The sequence below is a fragment of the Rutilus rutilus genome, assembly GCF_951802725.1.
Source record: "Rutilus rutilus genome assembly, chromosome: 12".
NCBI classification, from domain to species: Eukaryota; Metazoa; Chordata; class Actinopteri; order Cypriniformes; family Leuciscidae; genus Rutilus; species Rutilus rutilus.
In genome coordinates, this window is record NC_140217.1 from 35,422,834 (window position 1) to 35,445,407 (window position 22,574).

Below are 22,574 nucleotides of genomic sequence, written 5' to 3' on the forward strand. Positions count from 1 at the left end.
TAAAATGTTTTTAAAATTAAAGTACAGTTATTTTCAAGTATAAAAAATAAAATTTGAACATAGTGGTATATAGGCCTACTGCAAGTGCAAAAATAATATATAGTAAACTACAAGTATAATGTTAAGTTCACTTAAAGAAAACTTGTAGTATAAAACTACTAAACTTGTAGTTTACTGAAAGTATACTTCAAAGTGTACTCACATAAACAAAAAATTGTCTACAAGTATTAAAATAGTAAACTGCTAGTATACCCATAAGTTCACTTGCAGTACAAATGAGAAACGTAATTATGAACTTAAAGTTTACTACTGTTACACTTATAGTACACTTAAACATATACTTTTATATACTAAAAGTGGGCCAATTTAGTCCCAAGCGGTATTAAAATAGTACACTTACAAGTTTACTACAAGTACATATTGACATTAGTATACTTACTGCATAATGTATACTTAAAATATACTTGAACATTACTTAAGTATACTTCATAAAATGACCTTGAAGTATACTTCTTTAGTATACTTCTGATTTCTCTTTCTGAAGTCTCTTGATGGGAGTGCAGCGTTAGGTCAGTGGAGCCCAGTTGCAGGCCAACAGGGGCGCCAGAAGAGAAGTGTCAGGCTTGTCACTGAAATGCCACTGTAAGGAGAAAGCGACAACGTGAAGGAGAACCCTGGGCAAAAGGTGGAAGATGTGAATACACATCGCAATAATGAGACCCCATCCACAGGGGCCGAGTGGCAAACCGTAGTGGACCAGGAGCTATTAGAGAAAGTCGTGTTTGAGCACGTACACACACAGACATTAGCTGCGTACATCCTGGTGAGGCTGTGTCTTCCTTTCTCTGTGTTTGCCGAAAGCCACAAAGACCCATTGGGGAAAAGCCAAGCAACAGCGACAATTAATCTCCTGTTATCAAGTCAAAGGCCGACTCTAAATAAAATCATGCAGCTTTTCAGGCACCGCGACAAAGATAGCAACAAGTTTAGGAGGGCCCCATCCTTCTCCCGTTGGATGTGTACGTGCGGTATGTCGGTGGTAGAAAGGATGATTGATTACAGAGCAAGTTGCCCAATCATTCACCCTGTTTTGGGAAGAGAGTGGCTTTCCACCCGATGCCGGCTCCTCAGCTCCAGGCTAGCACAGAACTAATCACAGAGTAACTCCCAGTGGCTCGGGGAGGTCAGGCCAAGGTGTTACCCAGTAAACAAACCTCTTTAGCCCCGCTATTTAAGAGAAGTGCGGGCCTCCTGCTGCTTAGGAGAGTCAACCTCTCAGAACACCCTTAAGAGCAGATCAGCCCAATAACACCTCAGGGACAACAGCAATGCCAGGACTCATTAGTTAGTCATGAGAGAGAGAGAGAGACAGGGTAACATTGGGAGGAAGATATGGCATGAGATGAAAAAACAGAGGCAGAGGGAATGAGGGAAAATCTGGTAACGTCAATAAATAAATAAAAACATAAAAAAAACTTGCAGAAATGCATTGGAATGTCCTAGTTGTTTTTGGGGTCTCCCCAATAAGCATGGAAAATTTAAATGTGTGCATATCTAGAGAAAATGTTGCTCAAAGCTAGGTCTTTTATATTTTAGTTGAGAAGGCTGCTTTGGAAATGCACTGCAAAATCCTTTTCCTTTTTGTTTGCTTTTGTCCCCAGTAAAAAATATCTTAACATCATTCAAATAAAATCCATTGAGAAGCAAAACCGAACAAACAATTAAATAAAACATATTTTTTCAGACAATATAACTTGAATTACACTTTTCTTAACCCATTGGCAACTCATTTTGTTTTTAATGCCTAGACAATGTTCAATGGACTTGACTGAATATTTGTTAGTTATTAGAAAAAGTAACTTGATACTGGAAAAGCTATTTAATTTAAAAGCTATTGCTAATTGTGCTCCTTGTCAACCGTATTTCCTTTTCATAGATACAAATGAGACAACTGTTGACAAGATTTGATCAAGTGGTATTCACTAGGTGTCGCATAGGTCATACTAGATTGCTTAAAGGCGAGGACCCAACTCTATGTATGCAACTCTACTCTATGCAAGACCCCCCTTTCTCTTAAACATATTTTATTGGACTGTCCCATGTTTCATGCAAGTAGACAACATTTTATGCTGTAAGCTCATTTAAGGACTTCAGTAAGATTTTACCAGAAAAGATTTCAGAATTATTATTGTGTAAATGTTAAACATTTTGTATAATATTAACTGCTGTATTGTTCTTTTGGTTTGGTTTTTCATTTTTATTGTATTTATTAAACTCTTGTATTTTTTTGTAACTCTGTTTTTGCCATGAAGATAGCCTCAGATGCTGACCTGGCATTAAAAAGCTATACTACTACAAAAAATGGGCATTTATATTGATAGCGTTGATCATTTGGTCTTGGAAGAATTTATTGGGAAATAGTTTATATTGAAATTTCGGACTTTTTATTACAGACTTTGGTGTCTTGGCATATCTGACCTCAGTTTGTGAAACTCAAAGCGTTATTCGAGAAATTTCCTTAATCTTATTGCTCTCTAGGAGAAACAATTGAGATTTTATTTATGTCATGTATTTCCTGTGTTGATTTTGAAGACGCTGATGTGATGCATCAATGTAAAATCATAAAGCAATAAGATCATCTCTTGCTGTTGATTAGATGGAATGTTTCCCTCCTCTTCTCCTTAAATAGATGCGTCTCCATATTAATATGCAGCAATCAAGCATTTTCTGATTTGTTCGTCAGTAGCTGCAGGGGGAGATTCTGCAACGCACGCTGGAATAATGGAGGCGTGAAAACCACATTGCAAGAACCGATTATCAGATTTAATCTGACAGCTGGTTTCTTTTCTTCAGATATGGGGCTTGAAGTGATACACCATGCAGGTCATAAAGTTATAGATGTTACTGGTTTCTGGAATAATGTTCTGTTGATGTTGAGATGAAATATGGCCCCGAACTGAATTTAATTTTTAATTTCATGAGATCACCAAAACAAAAAGGTTAATTTGCACATACCCACTTACACTTTAACACTTTCACTTGTATAATAACCTTCTTTGTCCAGAAAAAGAATGGTTGACATTATTCATTAGCATTGTCTTAGCCCCTGCTAGTAGATTGCATAATTACACCATTCATATCTCACTCCAGGTATAATAGAGTTTCTGGGTTGTTATTATACATTTCATGAAGGTTCCTTGGTGGTTTTGTTCAGGTAAATTTAATTTTAAACTTTTTTTTTTTTTTAGCTTTAAAGTTCGTTTAATATTCGTTTACATGTTGGCTGCCTTGCCACAGACTGCATAATTTAGAGTGGGCTTGCATGTCTACAAGGGGCATGCCTCAGTGCACTTCGTGTACAATAGTGTAGCTATAGCTTGTACCAGGGAAAGACAGGAGGAAGACAGTGACATTTTGCTGTCTGCAGGGCAGGTGTTTCCTCCGGGACACTGGACCTCATGGAACACATCTCACGGTATACTGGAGTAAAGACATGGTGGATGCATAATACACAGACAGATAGATGGATGCAATTGATACTATAGATAGATAAATATATATATATATATATATAGAGAGAGAGAGATAGATAGATAGATAGATAGATAGAGTAGACAGACAGACAGACATGGCATAAATGTCCTCAAATCATTTTTATATATTTTGACTTAAAGTACTGCATGTGACATTTAATGCAGGTAGTAATTGTCTCAGTTGTCATAGATGGCATTTGCCTTGGGTGAAGTTTGACCATTTGTTTGACACAACACTGAAAATGTGAAAGAAGTGAAGGGATAACAGCCGGCAAGAGTCTGGCATATACAGTATCTGAAGTCTTTTAATACCGTTTAAAAAGCATCCCAGGAGTGTGCAGAGCTCATCTAGATAGAGGGTACTTTTTAAGAAGCTGATAAATAGATATTTCTTGGCCTCTACATAATTAACTTCCATATTGTTATTTATTACCGCAACATCTTTCTGTAAAGCTGCTTTTGAAACACTGACCATTGTAAAAAGCGTTATGTAAATATAATTGAATTGACGTTTCTTAAAGGGCTAGTCCACCCCAGAATGAAAATTCTGTCATTAATTACTCACCCTCATGTCGTTCAAAACCTGTAAGACTTTCGTTCATCTTCTGAACACAAATTAAGATCTTTTTGATGAAATCTGAGAGATTTCTGTCCCTCCATACAGCTACGCAACTACCACTTTGATGCTTCAAAAAGTTCATAAAGAGATCTTAAAACGAAAGTCTTACAGGTTTGGAACATGAAGGTTAGTAATTAATGACAGAATTTAAATTTTTGGGTGAACTATCCCTTTAAGTGTTGAGTGGACGATAGTAATAGTTAAGATAGTAATAGTTTAAGCAAACATATAGCAACAGTAGTAATCAGTTTACATTCAACATATTTTACTGTTCCCATTTTCACTGTTTAAACAAGTTGCTGTTTCAAGTCAAAGTCCATGTCATTATCCACCATCATTATAACTCATTTGACTATTCATACAGGTGCCGGTTGCATGAGTCTTACAAGTTAGACATCTTTTTTTTTTTTTTTTTTAAGACTGTTCATAGCTTTTTAAAATCAGTTACATAAAAACATAGATTAGCCTAATTTGATACCAAAAAATAAGACTGACTGACTGCCCCTGACTAACTGCTAGTGGGTCATACTACAACTTAAAGCTGGGCTCAGTAGTTTCGGGATTTCTTCGCTGTATTCTCGCTTTTTGCTCGCAGGTTTCTCTCTAGAGCTCCCCCCACAGCTTCGGAATAGATATTTGACAACACTGTTGTAAAAACTCGTTGGCGATTCTCAGACACCAGAGGCTAGTAGATCAACGACATCAAAGCGGATGGGACATTCTTTAAAACGTCTTCTTCATTCGGGTTCAAACAGCGTGAGGGAGCGCAATAATGACAGCATTTTAACAGATTTCTTTTGGCCGTAAAGCAATTGTTTACATCGCGAGACCTGATATCACGCGATACTTCCTGACGCGGCGGCCGGCGGCCCGGCGGCTCAAAGTTGCAAGTGCAGGTTTTCCGCTCACGGGCACCAGGGGGGTGCGAAACGACCACCATTCAACCCGAAATAAGTAATGTAACCATTCCAATGACTCCGAAGCTGTTCAGTTAAGGTAAAAAAGTTACTTAGTTCACCTTTAAGACACTGTCTTAACATAATGGCTTTATGCAACCGGCCCCAGAGCTCATACGACAAGCCTTTACCCATGACTTGCATCTCATTAGTAGCCATTGAGAATTCCTGGCAGTCGGTCTTTGACTGAGCAACATGATTTTTTTTCTATTTTGGGCAGAATAAAAGGGGATCATAATGGTTTTAACTGAGAACGGCAATTAGCAGAGAAGTGCTGACAGCAGTCTAGCGGGTCTTGCTGAGAACAGTGTTAACATCGCCATCACGAAGACTTTAAAATTACTCTGTTGTTTTTTAAACCTCACATTTATGTGTTCTAGGACCCTGCAATTGTAGCCATTCATTTTTGAGACAAGTGTGACAGGTGCTTTTTTTTGCTATTAAAGGACTGAATTAAATACCTTAGCTTTGGATTTTTTTTAGATGAATTTGAACTTTTTCATTGAGTGTAACCTTTCCCTGCTTTATTGAAGAGTGCATGTAAGATACAATTAATTTTAATTTACCATCCACTATGTAGCCTGCCAATTATTATTACTATATTTAAAGCAATATTGCATAGTAAGGCTAAACAAGAAGTCAATTGATTTTGAATGCGCACATTGCTTTTTAGATTTCACTCTGTAAACTGCGGTGCTATGATAACGCAAGGTATTTTTTTCTCACGGTTCGTATGCACACCTCCAGTAGAGTCGCATTTCATGATTTGAGCACGGTTATATTTTTACCCAGCTGAGGATATGTCAGGAAACTCAATATTTCTCTCTCAGCTCTAATAAGGAATTCCTTGCTGTTATTACTAGAACAGATTGATGGCCCCCAGATCGCAAATTAAAGATATTTGCTTTAATAACTGTCCCTTTGAAACTACCCACTCAATAAGTGCAAGTAATAATACGATATCAATCCTGGAAGACATTTACGAGCAGACATCCTTAGCAAAACAAGAGGAGGCGAGAGAACTATTGTGAGAGATGCTCCACAGATTTTGTGGATTTCTCAGGTTGTTGGTTCCCTCCTCCTTTCATTGGTTTCACTACCTAACACCCCCCCCCCCACCTTAATACAGTAATATTAATGACTTAATACAGTATTTAAAATGAATTCTATCAGTCCATGCAGTCAGTTCATCATAAGTGCTCATATTCTTGGTCTTATTGTACATGATTCATTGGTACACATTACTGCAAAAAATTAATTAGTTTGTCTTGTCTTTGCAAAGTGAAATCGTGAAATCGAAATATTTGTATTTTTGTAATTTCATTTTTGCCATGAAAATAGCCTTAGATGCTGACATGGCATTATATAAAACTATCTATCGGTCCGTCCGTCCGTCCGTCCATCCATCCATCCATCTGGATTTCAACAGTAATAAAGGCACCAGTATGTTACCACATTAAAAAATAATTATGGTCATCCTTTTTCCAGTGCTGATTTTACATAATGCATTAACATAGATTCCTGTGTTTGTGAAGTCAAATGTCTAAATATCTGCCTAAAGGGTTGTAACCCATGGATGCTGAATTTTCCTCCATAGGCCTATCCGTTTACTCGGAAACCATCTGCATGCTAGTGTACTCCTAAAATAAAGCAGACATACAGTACGCATTTTAAATTTAAATGACTTTCTCTTCCCGGAAAATGGACCAAAAATATGGATGACTCATCTTGTACACTGCAATTACATTTTATCCAGCATACAGGGGGCCTTTTGAGTCAGATATACTTAGAAATGTGAATTACCATAAATCTACATAATAGTACATGTTGGACTAACAATATTCTCTTGAAATTCGTACCAACAAACCTAAAAGAGTGGAAAAAAATATATAACATTGAACAATGCTACTAATTGGTTAAAGCACCCCCTATTATGGATTTTTGAAAATGACCTTTCATGTAGTGTGCAACATATAGCTCTAAGTGAATGAAAACATCCTGCAAAGTTTTAAATCTGAAAGTCCACCGTATATAAAGTTATTGTCTTTCAAAAGTAAGAGTCGACTCTGAGTCAATGAAATGAATTGTTTTCAAGCGAGTCATAAACCGTTTCGTTGTGACGTCAAACAAACCATTTGCATATTGCACCGCCCACTTATTGTGCGCGCAGACTCCAGGGAGAACTTGAACCTCAAACCAGCAACTGATTCCTGTGGATACTGGATAGCATCATGTCGAGAAGACGGCGCTGTGCTCTACAATGTGAAGGTAAAGCCAGTTTTTTTTCACTGCCCAAGGACAAGCATGTGGAGAATCGGTGGTTAAAGTTCATCTTTACCATGATATCACAGCAGTATAATCCTAAACTTTTGTTGTGTTCCCTTTATTTCACTGATGACTGCTTCTCAAATCTCAGAGTTCACTGCAGGATTCACAAACTGCTTGCTCTTGAAAGATGGTGTTCAAAATGCTTAGTTTTGAGTTTTATACTGTGTAGGTCCCCTGCTAACTGGCTAACTCACATTATTACTGTCTTACTGAAATACTTCGGCTAATCAGTTGTGGGCCACTATTACCTAAAACTCTGTCTATTAATGCAGATTGTCTGTCGTTCTCACTACTTTGAGGAAAGATTAAGGATGGAGCAAGATTTGTTTTACCATCGTTTATGTTACATCAGTCATTCACATCATTCATTCACACTAGAGCTCGGCTAATGTATACATTGCATACATGCACTGTTACTGATACAGTTTCCACGTGTTAAACGCAATATATTAGAAAAATACTTGGTAAAGAAATGAGTAAACCAGTCACAACAGACTGAGCCGTCTGGCCAATCAGAGCAGAGTAGCTCGCGGAAAGGAGGGATTTAGAGAGATTGATTCATCTGACGAGTCGTTTGAGAGTCATTGAATATGTGGTGATGTGCAAATGTATATTATGAGGAAATGAAACAGTTTTTTTGACCTTTGAAGCATGTAAACCTGTTGTAGGAGACTCCAAAACAACATTAGGAAACTTTAAAATAGCATAATAGGGGCACTTTAAGGGTCTGCAAGCTCCCAGCATGCATTATTGCATGTGGCTAGAGTTGTTGGATTATTGAGCTGTTTGCTAAATTACTATTAATTAGTCACTATTAGGTATTTGTTGTGTGAAGTCCTAAAAAACAAAATATAAGAAAGAAATTGACAACCACATCATTCGCTCTCAAAAGTGGATGGTAATTTATTATTATAAAAATCATTTTTGCTGTGATTTAATTTGCCATTCATATCGTATATGCAGTCTAATCCCTGTCTGGTGACCCACAGTGACCAGTGACACTACTAGAAAAGTGATGCTGGTTAAATTATGCAAAACAAAATGTTCAGTGTCAGGGAGCGATGTGGTGTTTTCAAATGTGAATTAATTATGACCAGCAGCTACCATTCAGTAAGTTAATGACTCTTGAACAGACCTAAGTTAAAGTAATTTAGACTATTAAGAATTCATAATTGTAATATTTCACCTCTGGCTAGCAGCAGCTTTGCTTAACACTCATTGTAATTTGGCCGATTAACAATTAATGCTAGCAATATTTCACCTTGACCCGAAATGGCATACTTGAATGAGTCAGAGCTAGTAATGGAGGTTTTTTTATGCCCTTTGCCTGCCATGGTGGTTTTGGTTGGAAATCTTTAGAATAATGTGTTTAGTATGGGTAATATTTTTGGTGAACTATCCTAAAATATTGCCCTCAGAGATGTACAACCTTCAAATCTCAAAGTTGCATTTGAAAAAGTGCACCATAATACAGTAATACAGTCCTGTTAATATAGGATTTGTTTTATTTGAGTTGTGTTTGTTTCCTTTCCACCTCAGACGGTAGACGACAGCACAGGAAGCTGATTGGTGTTGTTTGTTACCACGGCAGCATGTGTGATGACATCTCTCCTGTCAGTCATGTTTTGCAGGCTCAGAGGAGAGTGTATGTGTGCGTATGTGTGCATATGTGAGATTTAAAGCGCTACTGACACTTTGAGGGTGGGGACAGCATGCTATTTAGAGCAAACACTGTAGTGAGAGACAGGATGCATTCGGAATGAACAAACACACGGGAAAACGAACACCGGCGAATTCCCTGCTAATGGAGGTATTAGGCTGAATGTGGCTCCAAAAATGAAAATGCACCATTATAGTAGTCCATATAAGTAGCCTTTGAGCATATTTTGATATATCAGTATTTTTCATATGATATTACATCATGATTTCATTTATTTTATCAGCTTTGGGAATTGTGGACTAGCTAGAATGTGCTGTTAAAGCCATAAAGTAATATCAAACTTGAGCCTTCGTTGTGTTGCACACATATTTCTGTCATTTTATACATTTTTCCTCCCTTTATTTTCCAATAGAGTCAGGTGCTTTGATGTGAATGGTATGCAAGCTTTTGACCTTGGATGCTCCTCTAATGGATGAGGAAAGTAACTAAATACTGAAGCTATTGTCTTGAAAGCTAGACAAGACAAGAACACGCAGACAGGCAGGTGTAATAAAAGTCTCAGAAGTGAGAAAAGTAGATTTCACCACTCAGTTCCCAAATGAACGACAGAGCAGCCAGGGCACAATTTAACTATGGAGGGATATATTTTTTAGAATATTTATATATATAGCCATATTGCGCCAGAACGCCCACCACACACCAGCTTACTGGTGGAGAGAAGCCAATTATTTTATATATATCTATATATATATATATATATATATATATATATATATTATATATATATATACGGGGATGATTAGGAGGCCATGATGGACAGAGGCCACTGGGCAAATTTGGCTAGGATGCCGGGGTTACACCCCTACTCTTTCGAAAGACATCCTGGGATTTTTTGTGACCACAGAGAGTCAGGACCTCGGTTTAAAGTCTCACTCGAAGAACGGTCCATTATGAATATAAATATAATGGAACCTATGGAACTTTGTATTACAGCACAACTTACTAACTTACTGCCTCCTTATGTAACTACTTTGTTGTATATTCCTTATTTGCAAATCAGTCTGAATAAATGCGTCTGCTGAATGAATAAATGTAAATTTTGCCTAATGTATCAGCCAATATTTTGGAATATTGATCAATAACTAACTATGGCCACTTGGCTGATTAACAGAAGCATTATAACTTCCTTGTGTTTGTTTCAGAATCTACCAACAGCCTTTTCTGGTTTCAAATATTGTATTTATTTGCTTATTTATTTAATTGCCTATTTACATATTTATTTATTTATAACGTAATGTTACTTTTAAGTACACTGATCATCCAATTCAAAAAGTTAATTCTGAATGCGTCGTGTTTCCTTCTTGAGCATCTGTGAATGTTTTCGGCTTTTGTAGTAGTTGTGTTTGAGTCCCTCAGTTGTTGCTGTGTCCTGTCTGTGTAAAAAAGATGGATCTCAAACTCATACAGTCAGAAAGGGTTAAAGGGATACTTCACTTTAAAATGAAAATTCTGTCATCCTTTACTCACCCTCAAGTTGTTTCAAACCTGTATGAATTTCTTTCTTCTGCTGAACACAAGGGAAGATATTTAGAAGAATGTCAGTAACCAAACAGTTAACTGGAACCATTGACTTCCATAGTAGGAAAAAATATATACTATGGAAGTCAATGGTTCCAGTTAACTGTTTGGTTACTGACATTCTTCTAAATATCTTCCCTTGTGTTCAGCAGAAGAAAGAAATTCATACAGGTTTGAAACAACTTGAGGGTGAGTAAAGGATGACAGAATTTTCATTTTAAAGTGAAGTATCCCTTTAAAATTTGCAAAAGATGCTGGAAAACCACAGATTGTGCAGATCAGAGGATTTTTTTTTTTTTTGGAAGAACATTGGGGAGTTTAACTGCTCAGGACAAACAAGGGACTCGTGAAGAACCATCATAAAAAAAAGTATAAAAAACAGTCGTGGATCATCCAGGTAATGACAGTATTAAGAATCAAGGGTAGGCTATATAAACTTTTGGGTATAAAAAAGGTCATTTTTATAAATTCAACTATTTGTCTTGTGGACCATATGTAAACATCTGTTATGTGAAACGGTGTTTTCAGAACAGTATTAAACCAAAAAATAACATGCAATTTTTATGATTTATTAACATTTTCACATGGGTATGTAAACTTTTGAGGATGTATCTGTACTGTATGTATGTATTGAGAACTGTATGTATCTGCACAAAAAAGAAATCCTGGATTTAAAATCTCACAGCTCTTTTTGCCTTTCTAGACTCAGTGCCATTTCTGAAATAGCAGTATTCTTCACCTTTACTTTCATCCACCATTTGCCAAGTGCGTGTCAAACAGTGACAGCGACTCTATTAGTTTCAGGGTGTTGCTCTTTTTCACAACAACTGAAATGTAATAACATTCAGAGACCATTGACTGAGATGGGTGCGTGATTCCTCAAGGGAGGACCATTGATCAGGGGCAGCCATTAATGGTGCAATGTAGAGATGGATGGTGTTGGACAGAGGTTCATTTGAGCCCTTGGCCGATGTGTTCTGAATCTGTCAGCTATTGCAATCTGTCACCAAACCTTTGGCTTGACCACTATGTGCACTCTGGTGTCTGGGAAAGGATACAGCAGGGGAAGGAAAGAGAGCCAGAGAGATCTTTCAAATGGATACCGTTATGATGAATGATATTTACAGAGGGAGAATGGTAAGCAATGATCTGTAGAGTATTTTGGAATCACTATCCCTGCCTCATTAAACTGTGTGATTATGTGTTGACCCAGAATGCGAAAATAATATTTCTCGAACTGTTTAAGCATTCATGTAAATGCAGATTTGTTGATAATCGCATTATGGTTAATGCGATAATTAGGAAAAAAATCACTCATTCGTTTTTAAGAAGAAATAATGCCAACGGAAAACTCGGGTTGTGTTAAATGATAATGATGTCGCTGGTGATGTCTCAAGGCATCATCAGTGAAATGGAATTATTAATAATGTTGACTTGTGCTTAAAGGGTTGTAATGTTTATTTGCAGAATGCTGTCTGGGAAATAAAATGAATGTACCTTGAATTTGTTATTAGATTTTGCGTTTGTACAATCGAAAACCATAGTATTTCTGAAGAATACATTTGATATGTTAAGGAAATTTATTTAGAGAAAGAAAATTGAACAATATTTGTACGGAAGATCTTAGTCCGTTTTCAAATAATGTTTCTTTACTTTTTGTATTGTAGAACTCAAGATATGAGCTCAGATCAATTATACAATTTTGTTGAATATTTTATATAAAAAAATAAAAAGGCATAATTGAAACACTTTCAATAACTAGGCACAAATGGATATTTTGACCCTATATACTGGATGTATATTTATTACTCTTTCTACTTTTCTACTTAATTGTTAATATTGAGAGATTCATATATTTAAACAAATTTTATTTATTTATTAAAAAAAAATATATATATATATATATATATAAATAAAATAAATAAATCCCACATGTCAGTGGGGAAAATATATTTCAATTTGGGCCAACAACTCCCAGATTAGATAGCTACCTTACAGTACATTTCCTACCATCAAAATCAAGCCTTTTTCATTTACAGATATTCATGTGTGATGCTATTGTGTGCTTTTCAGTTTCTGTTTACACCAGTGTGAGGTTTTGGACCTCTGCCCAGACTCACTCCTGTTTTGGGAGTGTTGACTTCATATTAGCCTTTGCCAACCACAGAGGTACTTCAGCCATGTATGTGTGTTGTTCCTCAGCAGAACCTGAACGGCCATATCTTGCAGGCGAGAATTTGCTGTCAGTGCTCCAGCCCGGGCTTTCCACGGCTCGTTGGTTTTCAGAGTGCGTCTTGTGTCAGGGAAAAACAGCGTATTTGTGTCAAAGCTCTGACCCGTTAAAGAACATTTGATGTGACATCTATTCATTTAGACTTTTTAGAGACCATCTCACCCCTCTTCACACCCAAACACCTCTGATCAGGTAACCAGTGCGGCGTCGAGACGGAACGTTTGATCTTCCATTTCTGCAGAACGCAGATGGCTAGCTCTCCTATCGCCTCATAACAATTTCATAAGTGACTTGCTGTAAATTGCCATGGTGATGGTATGGTAATTGGGTTGCCACTCTGCTTCACTTGCTCTCTCTGATCAAAGAAAAAAAAAAAGAGAGAATCATTTCTCTTTCTTTTTGCTGCAGTCACACTGAGTAATAAGTGTTAGGACAGACGGAGCGAAAGTGAGCTTGATCATGAAGTCGAGGAAAAAAGAGTGCACTTATTTCCTGCAGCGCAACTTGGAATGTGCTAGTAATGTGCAACTCAATTTATTTGAAGAACATTTCATTCACTGCCTCTACTGACCACCCATGTTGTCTAAAAATTTAGCTGCACAAATTTTTTTTTTTTTTTTTTTTTTGGTTATTGAAGTTTGTTGCTTTTTTTCTTGGCATAAAACAGACATAGGACAGGTCTACAGACATAGGACACAAATTTCCTTGTAAGATTAAAAATGCCAGTAAGATTTTTGTAAATGTTTTTGAAACTCAATGCCAGTGAGCTCTGCTCCTCTCATGTACCACTCACGCTCACCGGTAAAAGAACTCAAATCCTGCTCCGACATGAAATTTCTCTGTTCTACAGTATATATATTTTTGTTTGTAATGAATTTCTTGAAGAAATGTCTTGATTACAGTAGGCCTATAGATAACAGTAATGATATGTGTGGCTTTAAAGCAATATTGTAAAGTGGTATAAATAAGTGACGTGATTTGACTGGATAATGCCGAAATGCCGAACATATCCACATTGCTATGATCAGATGCTTTCTTTACTGCTGTTTTCTCACCGCAGTTTTTGTTTTGTTGTATGTTTATTTCAACGCTATCTCACGACCAATTCGTACGAATTCGTACGAGTGATAAAAAGGTGGCGAATTCGTACAACCTCACTCGTACGAATTTGTACGATTTGTCTAAACCCACGTGATGGGTAGGTTTAGGGGCGGGGTCAGGGGTATGTCATTCGTATGAATTCATACGAATTGGGCAATTCGTAAAATATGTACGATTTAGCAAAAATCGTACTAATTCGTATGAGTGAGGTCGTATGAATTCGTACGAATTAGCCACCTCTTAAAATTCGTACGAATTGCTGTGAGATCAGGCTGGTTTATTTTGATATTGGGAGAAAAGCACACAGCACTAATTTACATATTCATCTAAACGGCGCGTGGACGACATCGGAATGTTCGTTAACGGTATACTGTACCACTGCGAAGGTATTTTAAACTTCTTTTTACCTCTAAGCAAAGAACGTCGCTGAGTAAATCACAAAATGAATCTTTGCTAACGCAGTTTCTCCACACTCAATTTCTTCTCCTTCTTCGTTCTTAACTTGTGTTTGCTGTGAATTTATAGGCCTATAAGGTGTGTATCTACAATAAAACAATTTGAATTCCGTAACCTTAGACATATTGCTTATTTCACGTATCAAACCAGCATAAAAAGGGCATTCTGGGATGAGTGTGCGGCCCTGAGCGGAATAAGCGAGTTGAGAAACTTCAGAAATCATTCTAATATTATATGCTGATTTGCTGCTCAAGAAAGATTTCTTACAATGCTGAAAACAGTTGTGCTGCTTAATATTTTTGTGGAAACTGTGATGCAATTTTTTTCAGGAACTACAAGGTTCAAAAGAACGGTATTTATTTGAAATAGATTTTTTGTAACATTGTAAAAATTTGTACTGACCCCAAACTTAAGAACAGTAGTGTACATGTATGTAGATAAATATTTTATATAATATTTTTATTTGCTATATACTGTATATATATATATATATATATATATATATATACAGTACAGGCCAAAAGTTTGGAAACATTACTATTTTTAATGTTTTTGAAAGAAGTTTCTTCTGCTCATCAAGCCTGCATTTATTTGATCAAAAAAAAAAAAAAAAAAAAATTATATTGTGATATATTATTACAATTTAAAATAATTGGTTTTCAATTTATTATACTTTTAAATTATAATTTATTTCTGTGATGCTAAGCTGAATTTTCAGGATCATTACTCCAGTCTATCACATGATCCTTTAGAAATCATTCTAATATGATGATTCATTATCAAAGTTGGGAACAGTTCTGCTGCTTAATATTTTTTCATAACCTGTGATACTTTTTTAGGATACTTTGATGAATAAAAAGTAAAAAAAAAGAAGCAAATGTTTTAAAAATATAAATCTTTTGTAACAACAATATACACTACTGGTCAGTACTTTTTTTTCTTTCTTTTTTTGAAATAAATCAATACTTTTATTCAGCAAGGATGTGTCAAATTGATAAAAAGTGATAGTAAAGAAGATTTATATTATTAGAATTATTATTATTTTTTTTATAAATGCAGTTCTTTTTAACCTTTTATTCATCAAATATATTAGGCAGCAGAACTGTTTCCAACACTCATGTATATATATATACACTAATAAAGGCAATATATGGTGTGTTTTTTACAATAAGCAGCAGTTTAATATAGCTCAAAAACATAAAATACATTTAAAACAGAAATTTGCTACTATTTAAATTCCATATATGATGATTGTTGCTATTATACGGAATTATATTATTTTTATTAGTGTATAAATATATAGCAAAACTTTTGATTTTTTTTTAACATTGTCATGCATTGCTGTTTAAAAAAAAAAAAAAAAAGTATATACTATTAATCACAGTGTACGTGCGAAAAGTGAAACTTCTGTTTTCTTTTTTTTAAGGAAGGTGTTCTGTGCATGTGCCAGTGTGCTCTGGTCAGTGCACCATTAATGAATACTTCATGATGTTATTTAACTCTCGGATGACTAAATCAATATTACCCTTCCTTCTTCATTGAGCATAGAACATTGATGAAGGAACAGATGGTTCTTTACTGCCATGAAGAGTCAGTCCATCTTGGACATATCATACTCCTTCCATCATACAACGCGCACACACACACACACCATCTCTGCTCCATTGAACCGTTGAGCCTGATATTGTCTGTCAAGCGCCTTGGGATGGAGAGACTACCAAGACTCTTGCGATGAATGTGTGTTTGGTTCCAGGATGAACCTGCCGACTTTGTAAATTCTTTAATGAATGTTTTAAAGCATATTGCATTAGGCATGTGTCAGGCCAGTGGTGTAGCGTTTAATATACGTGTAGCTGTTTGTGAACATAAAAGCTATGCAAAATTATTGCAAAAGTTAGTGTCTCCCAAAAGAAAAAAAAAACAATTCTTCCTGAAACGAGTTGTCAGTAATTCTTCCTGCACAAACCTGGTTTGTAACAAATCTGCATAATGCCAGTCTGGTCTTCATTGGCTGCCGGCGAACAATGTCTCAACCCAACTTGTAGTTGTATCTGAGGCCTGGAAGAGTTGTCGAGAAGATGCTGTTTTCGGGGCTGCGAAAGCAAATCCTCTTTCCGTGCACTTCCAAAGAATGAGGACTCGGGCTGTAATTGAAATGGAAAAACCGACGGCATTGTTGATTTTTGTATCACTGTGTATTAAGTGCCGAGGAAGATCCAGAGCTGAAATTCAGAAATGGTGATTGGTATTTCGTTTCTGACACGCACTGTAAGCAGTAGACCAAACACAACAGACCGGGCCATCTGACCAATCAGAGCAGAGTAGGCTCTCGGAAAAGAGGGGTTTAGAGACAGTGTATATTATGAGAAAATGGAAGTTAATTGTAGGAGACCTCTAAAAGAAAATTAGGAACCTTTAAAATAGCATAATGGGGCCCTTTAAAAATGACTGAATATCTTTGCATTAGAAAGAAGTTTGATTTTGAGAAATCTGTGTTAGTTTATATACAATTATTCAGTGCAATGACATTTTTTTTAAGTGTCAGAATGTTTTGTGTGATACAGAATCCAGTCTGGTCTGCAATGGTTTATTTTTTCTCTTGGTTAAGCAAACTGTCCCTGTAGTTATTAGCTTTGAGGCTGCAAACAGAGCTTTGCGTTTGAAACGTATAAGAGGAGTTAACAGATATGAAGAGGCTTTGTTATTACTCATGGGTAATTGTTGCCTGTCACATGAAACGAAAGCAGATTGTACTTTTAAGGACATCACTTCATGCTTTTGTTCAGCATGGCAACATAATAGCTGTTTTGATGTGTCCTCGGCTAATGATGGTTTAATCATTTGTTTACTACATTCATTCGTATATGGTTATATTTTGTCAGCCTTTGCTTTAACGGTTTAGCAGCTTGCACTCATATTTCCGTCCAGCGTCTCCGTCACAGTGTTTCTAGGTGGAAAAACAACCTTTGAATAGCAATTTTGTGAACACAAAGTCTGTCATCTCTCTCTCTTGCACCAAAGCAGAGGGTGTCTGTGTTATGCTAATTCAATAGGAGCTTAGCAGGAACATTTTATGTATTTTCTCCCCTTTTTTGTTATTTGTCAATATGTTCGCTGACTATTTGTGGGAAAAGAGCCGCTCTGCTCCAAAAAAGCTCCTCAATGACAGACTGGAAAAGCACAAAAGTAAGGCATAAGGGGAGAAAATGCATGCTTAATGCTCATACTTGCATCTGAGGCAGCAATCTGTTCCGTTTTATTTTTAAAATGGCCTTTACCCTTGTGGAGAATGTCACACATCCCAATGTTAGATGATTTTACCCTTCAACTCACATTAATGAGAAACTGCATGGAGACTCTTAGATCCTAACCACATCTGACAAGTGCCAGCAACATTTGCAAATCCTGTGAAATAACCATATGTTTGTCATTGCTTGAAAGACTTTTTGGGCGATTGGAAAAACCTTATGTTTTTTTTTTAAATACATTTATAAACTATTGTTTTTGGAAAGGTATTTGATATTTGCAAATAATAGTACACTTTAGCCACACTTAGAATATTATGGCCTGGTTTCACAGACAGGGCTTAGATTAAGTCAGGATTAGACCTTAGTTCAATTAGAACTTTGAAGTAGCTTTTATAAACATGCCTTAGAAAAAAACATTACTGATGTGCATCTTGTGACAAAACAATGGCAATGACATTTTAAGATATGTCGGTGCAAGTTTCTTTCAGTTAAAACAGCTCAAACATACTGTACATTTTAATCTTGGACTAGTCTTAAGCCTCGTCTGTGAAACCAGATGAAAAGTGTCATTGCATTAGATAATATGAATCCATAAGTCATAAGAAAGTAAGTTATTATATTTGAAATACTACCTTTCAAAAGGTTTGGGGCAGTACAGTTTTTTTCAGCAAGGAATCATTAAATTGATCAAAAGTGACAGTAAAGGCATTACAAAAGATTTATATTTCAAATAAATTCTGTTCTTTTGAACTTTAGTCATCAAAGAATCCTGAAAAAAACTGTATCACAGTTTTCACAAAAATATTAAGCAGCACAACCGTGTGTTTTTTAAGTGCCACATCAGCATATAAGATTGATTTCTGGAGGATCATGTGATACTGAAGATTGGAGGAATGGCTGCAGTATTTACTTTTCAAATATATTAAAACGGGCTGTTAAGCGATTATTTTTTAAATCGAATTAATTACACAACGTGGCGATTAATTAATCAGATTAATCCCAAATTAATCGCACATCAAATTTGGCTGAGGAATTATCTCTTAAAGATAATTTAAAGTCATAATTGTGTTAGATGAGAAAAGCATCAAATAGACATTAGAAAAAGTTTTGATTCAACAAAGAATTTTTTTATTAATATGGAAATTTTTTGTATTAAATGATACTCTAAATAAGAAACTAAAACTGCCAAATGCCAATAGGTCATTGAGTCATTCATTCATTCAATTCGTTCAAACGACTGATTCATTCAGGAATGAAGTAAATGTAAGTAAGTAAGTAAAGTTTATTTCTAAAGCACTTTTCACAGATAAAATCACAAAGTGCTGTACACGAGAAAGGTAAAACAAAACAATATAAAAAATGTATATACATATGTAAAATCAAAGTGACACTAGTGAAAACCCAGCAACCAAAAGCTTTCTTAAACAAGTCTTCAGATCTTTTTTAAAAGAGCCAACAGAGTCTGCCAGACGCAGAGACAGGGGCAGGGCGTTCCACAGTCTGGGGGCAACAGACTGAAAAGACAGGTCCCCTCGGGTCTTATAACGAGTCTTGGGGACCATAAGCAGGTTCTGTCCAGAGGACCGAAGAGTGCGGCTAGAGGAGTACGGGCTCAAAAGGTCCTTGATGTACTGTGGGGCCTGACTGTTTAAGGCCCTGAAAGTCAGCACTAAAATCTTAAAATCAATCCTGAATTTTACAGGGAGCCAATGGAGAGCCAACAAAACGGGAGTGATATGAGACCTTCTGGGAGCACCAGTTAGAAGTCTAGCAGCAGAATTTTGAACCATTTGCAGTTTGTTCAGAGCAGACTTATTCAAGAAGTTGCCATAATCAAGTCTAGTTGATATGAAAGCATGAATAATAATTTCCAGATCCTTCTTTGACAACATTTTGCGTATTTTAGAGATATTCCTAAGGTGATAAAAGCAGTTTCGGACAAGCTGTTTTTGGCTCTCTTTGCACTCATGCTATTTGGGACAAAAACAGCACTCAACATGTGATTTTGCACTCATTACTCGTGTGATATTGCTTAACTACATCATGGTATAAATATAAGACAAAAACTCATACAGGTGCATTTTTGTCTTGATATCTTAAATTGTACGGGCATAACTGCATTCAGGCTACATCACTCAGTGAGTTGTTGCCCTGCTTCATGTTCGTCACCAATCAACATTATGAAATGTAAGATGAGCTACATAGGTCTGTGGGCTTGGTGCGTTAAATGAGTTAATAATTTCAACACGTTATTTTCCCTCATAACTAATTAATTAAATGAACGCGTTAAATATACAGCCCTAATTAACTATCAAATATAGCTTCTCATTTATTTTGCCATTTGTCAAATAGCGTAAACTGCGTTTATCATCCTTCTAGTTTATCCATTCCTCACCTTCCTCAGTGCTTGTCAATGTGGGATCAATGGATGTGATTGTGGTGTTGAAAGCAGTGCCTATAAGAGCTATGCCAGCCTCCATTACTGTTAGCGCCCCGATCGTGCCCCCTCCTGCTGCTGAGGCAGACGTTCCCTGACTCTGCCAGACGACCAGCCTGCGCACCTTAAGTGAAACATATCGATCGCAGCTATTGCAAGTCCATGGAAATTTTGCACAGATGTCCAGAGATAGACACAACACCTTCTTAGAAAAGGTCTCACATCAGTCGAGTTTACGGAGCCAAGAAGTAACTGTTTAATTCTCTTTGTTGGTCCTCGGGCACCTTGCTGAACACTGGCCACTTAATCTTCACAGGAGCCGATTGCTCACGTACACACACACACACTGCCTATAGATTTGGTTGGCTTGTTTATGACCTTGGTGAAAGGGTTATGGTTTAATCAGTAGTTTGCACTGTTTCTCTAGGCCCCGCCAACCTATTCCTGCAGTGTAATGAAGGCAGCTATTCTGAGACAGGGTTCCCACAGCAGGTTGAGGGCTGATCCGGGATCAGGTGCTCCTGTGTCAGTGCTGATCACTGTGGCGCTGCCAAAAACATTCTGTTCCAGGAACACGGCACTTTCTTTGTTTTGCAAATTTGATTCAATTTCAGTGTGACCTCGAGTTGAGGAACACATTTCGATCAGTGCCAAACATAGAAACTGTTAATTTTCACTGCCAAAATTAAAAGCTTTTGAGTTTTCACTGAAGCTCATGAGCACACAGATAATATAATTTACATTTATGAATTTTGCAGACAATTTTTTTTAACCAAGGCATTTTACGGTTCACTCAAAATATTTAAATATGTGTGCTCTTAAGGATTGCACCCATGACATTGGTGTTGCTCGTGCCATGCTCTTCCACATGGGTGTCAAACTCATTTTAAGAGGGCTGATGGAAAAAATGTCGTTTTATTTTTTTCTAAACTTGCTGTACCCATTATTTACCTAGTTTTTAAGAGCAGATTTTTTTTAAAGAATTAAGAATTCTTAATACGTCATTACTCTATTTTATATTTGAACTATAAACTTTTATCCCATTACTTCTGTGATAATTTGAATTATTGTAACACTTGTGGTTGAAAAGACTGTTTGTGAATCTGTTTCATACTGTACCTTTACATGACAACTGCTCACTCTGGCTCAGCGGCAGCGCAAACTCAGGTTTGAATTGGTGTGATCGTTCTTGTCAAAGTTTTAATACTGTAGCCGAATCCTTGTCATTTAGGAATAAGATTGCGTGGGTGTTTGAATCGAGATTGCGATCTTTTAACGATTATTATTGCAGCTCTAGTGTCAATATTCTGTTTTAAATAGCTTATTAAAGTTAAAGTCATCCAGCTAAGAGCACTGAACAGCTTCCTCTGTTTCATTTAATTGTATATTTTCTTATGATCATTTAACAGTGAATTTTTACATAGCTGAAATAGTATATTTTAATATATCATGGCAATAAATTAATGAAAAAGTTATTTAGCATGTTTCAAATTGACTATTTACACTCAAACCACATTTCACGTCATTGCTACCAGTTAAAGTGAAAGTAACTTAAAAAATTCAAAAGGTAACTCAAAATTCCCCCAAAACACCAGCTTGGAGCAACCCAGCCCAGCTTGTTTTTCTTATAGATTTTTGAAGCACTGTTGAAGGTGCACAAATAAATAAAGGCGGTAATGCACATTGAATGAGTCAAAGCAATCATTTTCTATAAGCTGTAGGAACAAACTCCCACCATTGAATATTCAATTTGCATCCGCTCAAACTTTTTGAAATTAACTTTGGCCCTGCAGTGTGTTGGGGCTGAAAGATAATCACACAAAGGGGGTTCAGCCCTTCACCCGCCAGCGTTTGCATCTGTAAATCTCTGTTTTTCTTTTCCAAGCCCACAATCGGCCTGCCGCTCGACAGACTCTTTTGTGTGCACGTTAAAGGCTCTTTATTGATTGTAGGCAAAATGTTTTTAATGTTGTTGATGAGATTTTGAGATTGGCCAGCTAATGGGAAAACGGAGGCCCGTTTTTCAATCAATTTTAAACTCAAGTCTTAAATTGAAAATCTTTACCAATGCAATTAAGGCTGATTTGAAAGGTACACTAAAACTTTCAAAATGTTTTATTCTCTTTTTTTTCTCTCTCCTCAATTTAGATCTTCAGAATGATGTGTGAATACACACTTTCAGATGCTAAGTAATGTTCCTCCCCGCTGCTGTTCAGTCATAGGTGAAAGATAAACAAAACAAAACAAAAAAATTAATAAATTGCCTGAAGACCCTTATAGATGCTTGAAGGCCTATGATTGTCAATTAACCGTTTTACTTGTAATTACTAAAACCCATCGTAAAACCCAACCTGATGATCACAGAGACCATTTTCTTCTGATTTCTGACCTGGGACAAATAGAACTGCTTGCATTAGCATTAATT

General features: G+C 36.4%; 1 protein-coding gene across 2 annotated transcripts in view; it reads left to right on the forward strand.

The window, feature by feature from the left end:
• tafa3a (TAFA chemokine like family member 3a) overlaps window positions 1-22,574 on the forward strand; it is a 98,679-nt gene that overhangs the window by 67,133 nt on the left and 8,972 nt on the right. The window lies entirely within an intron of this gene.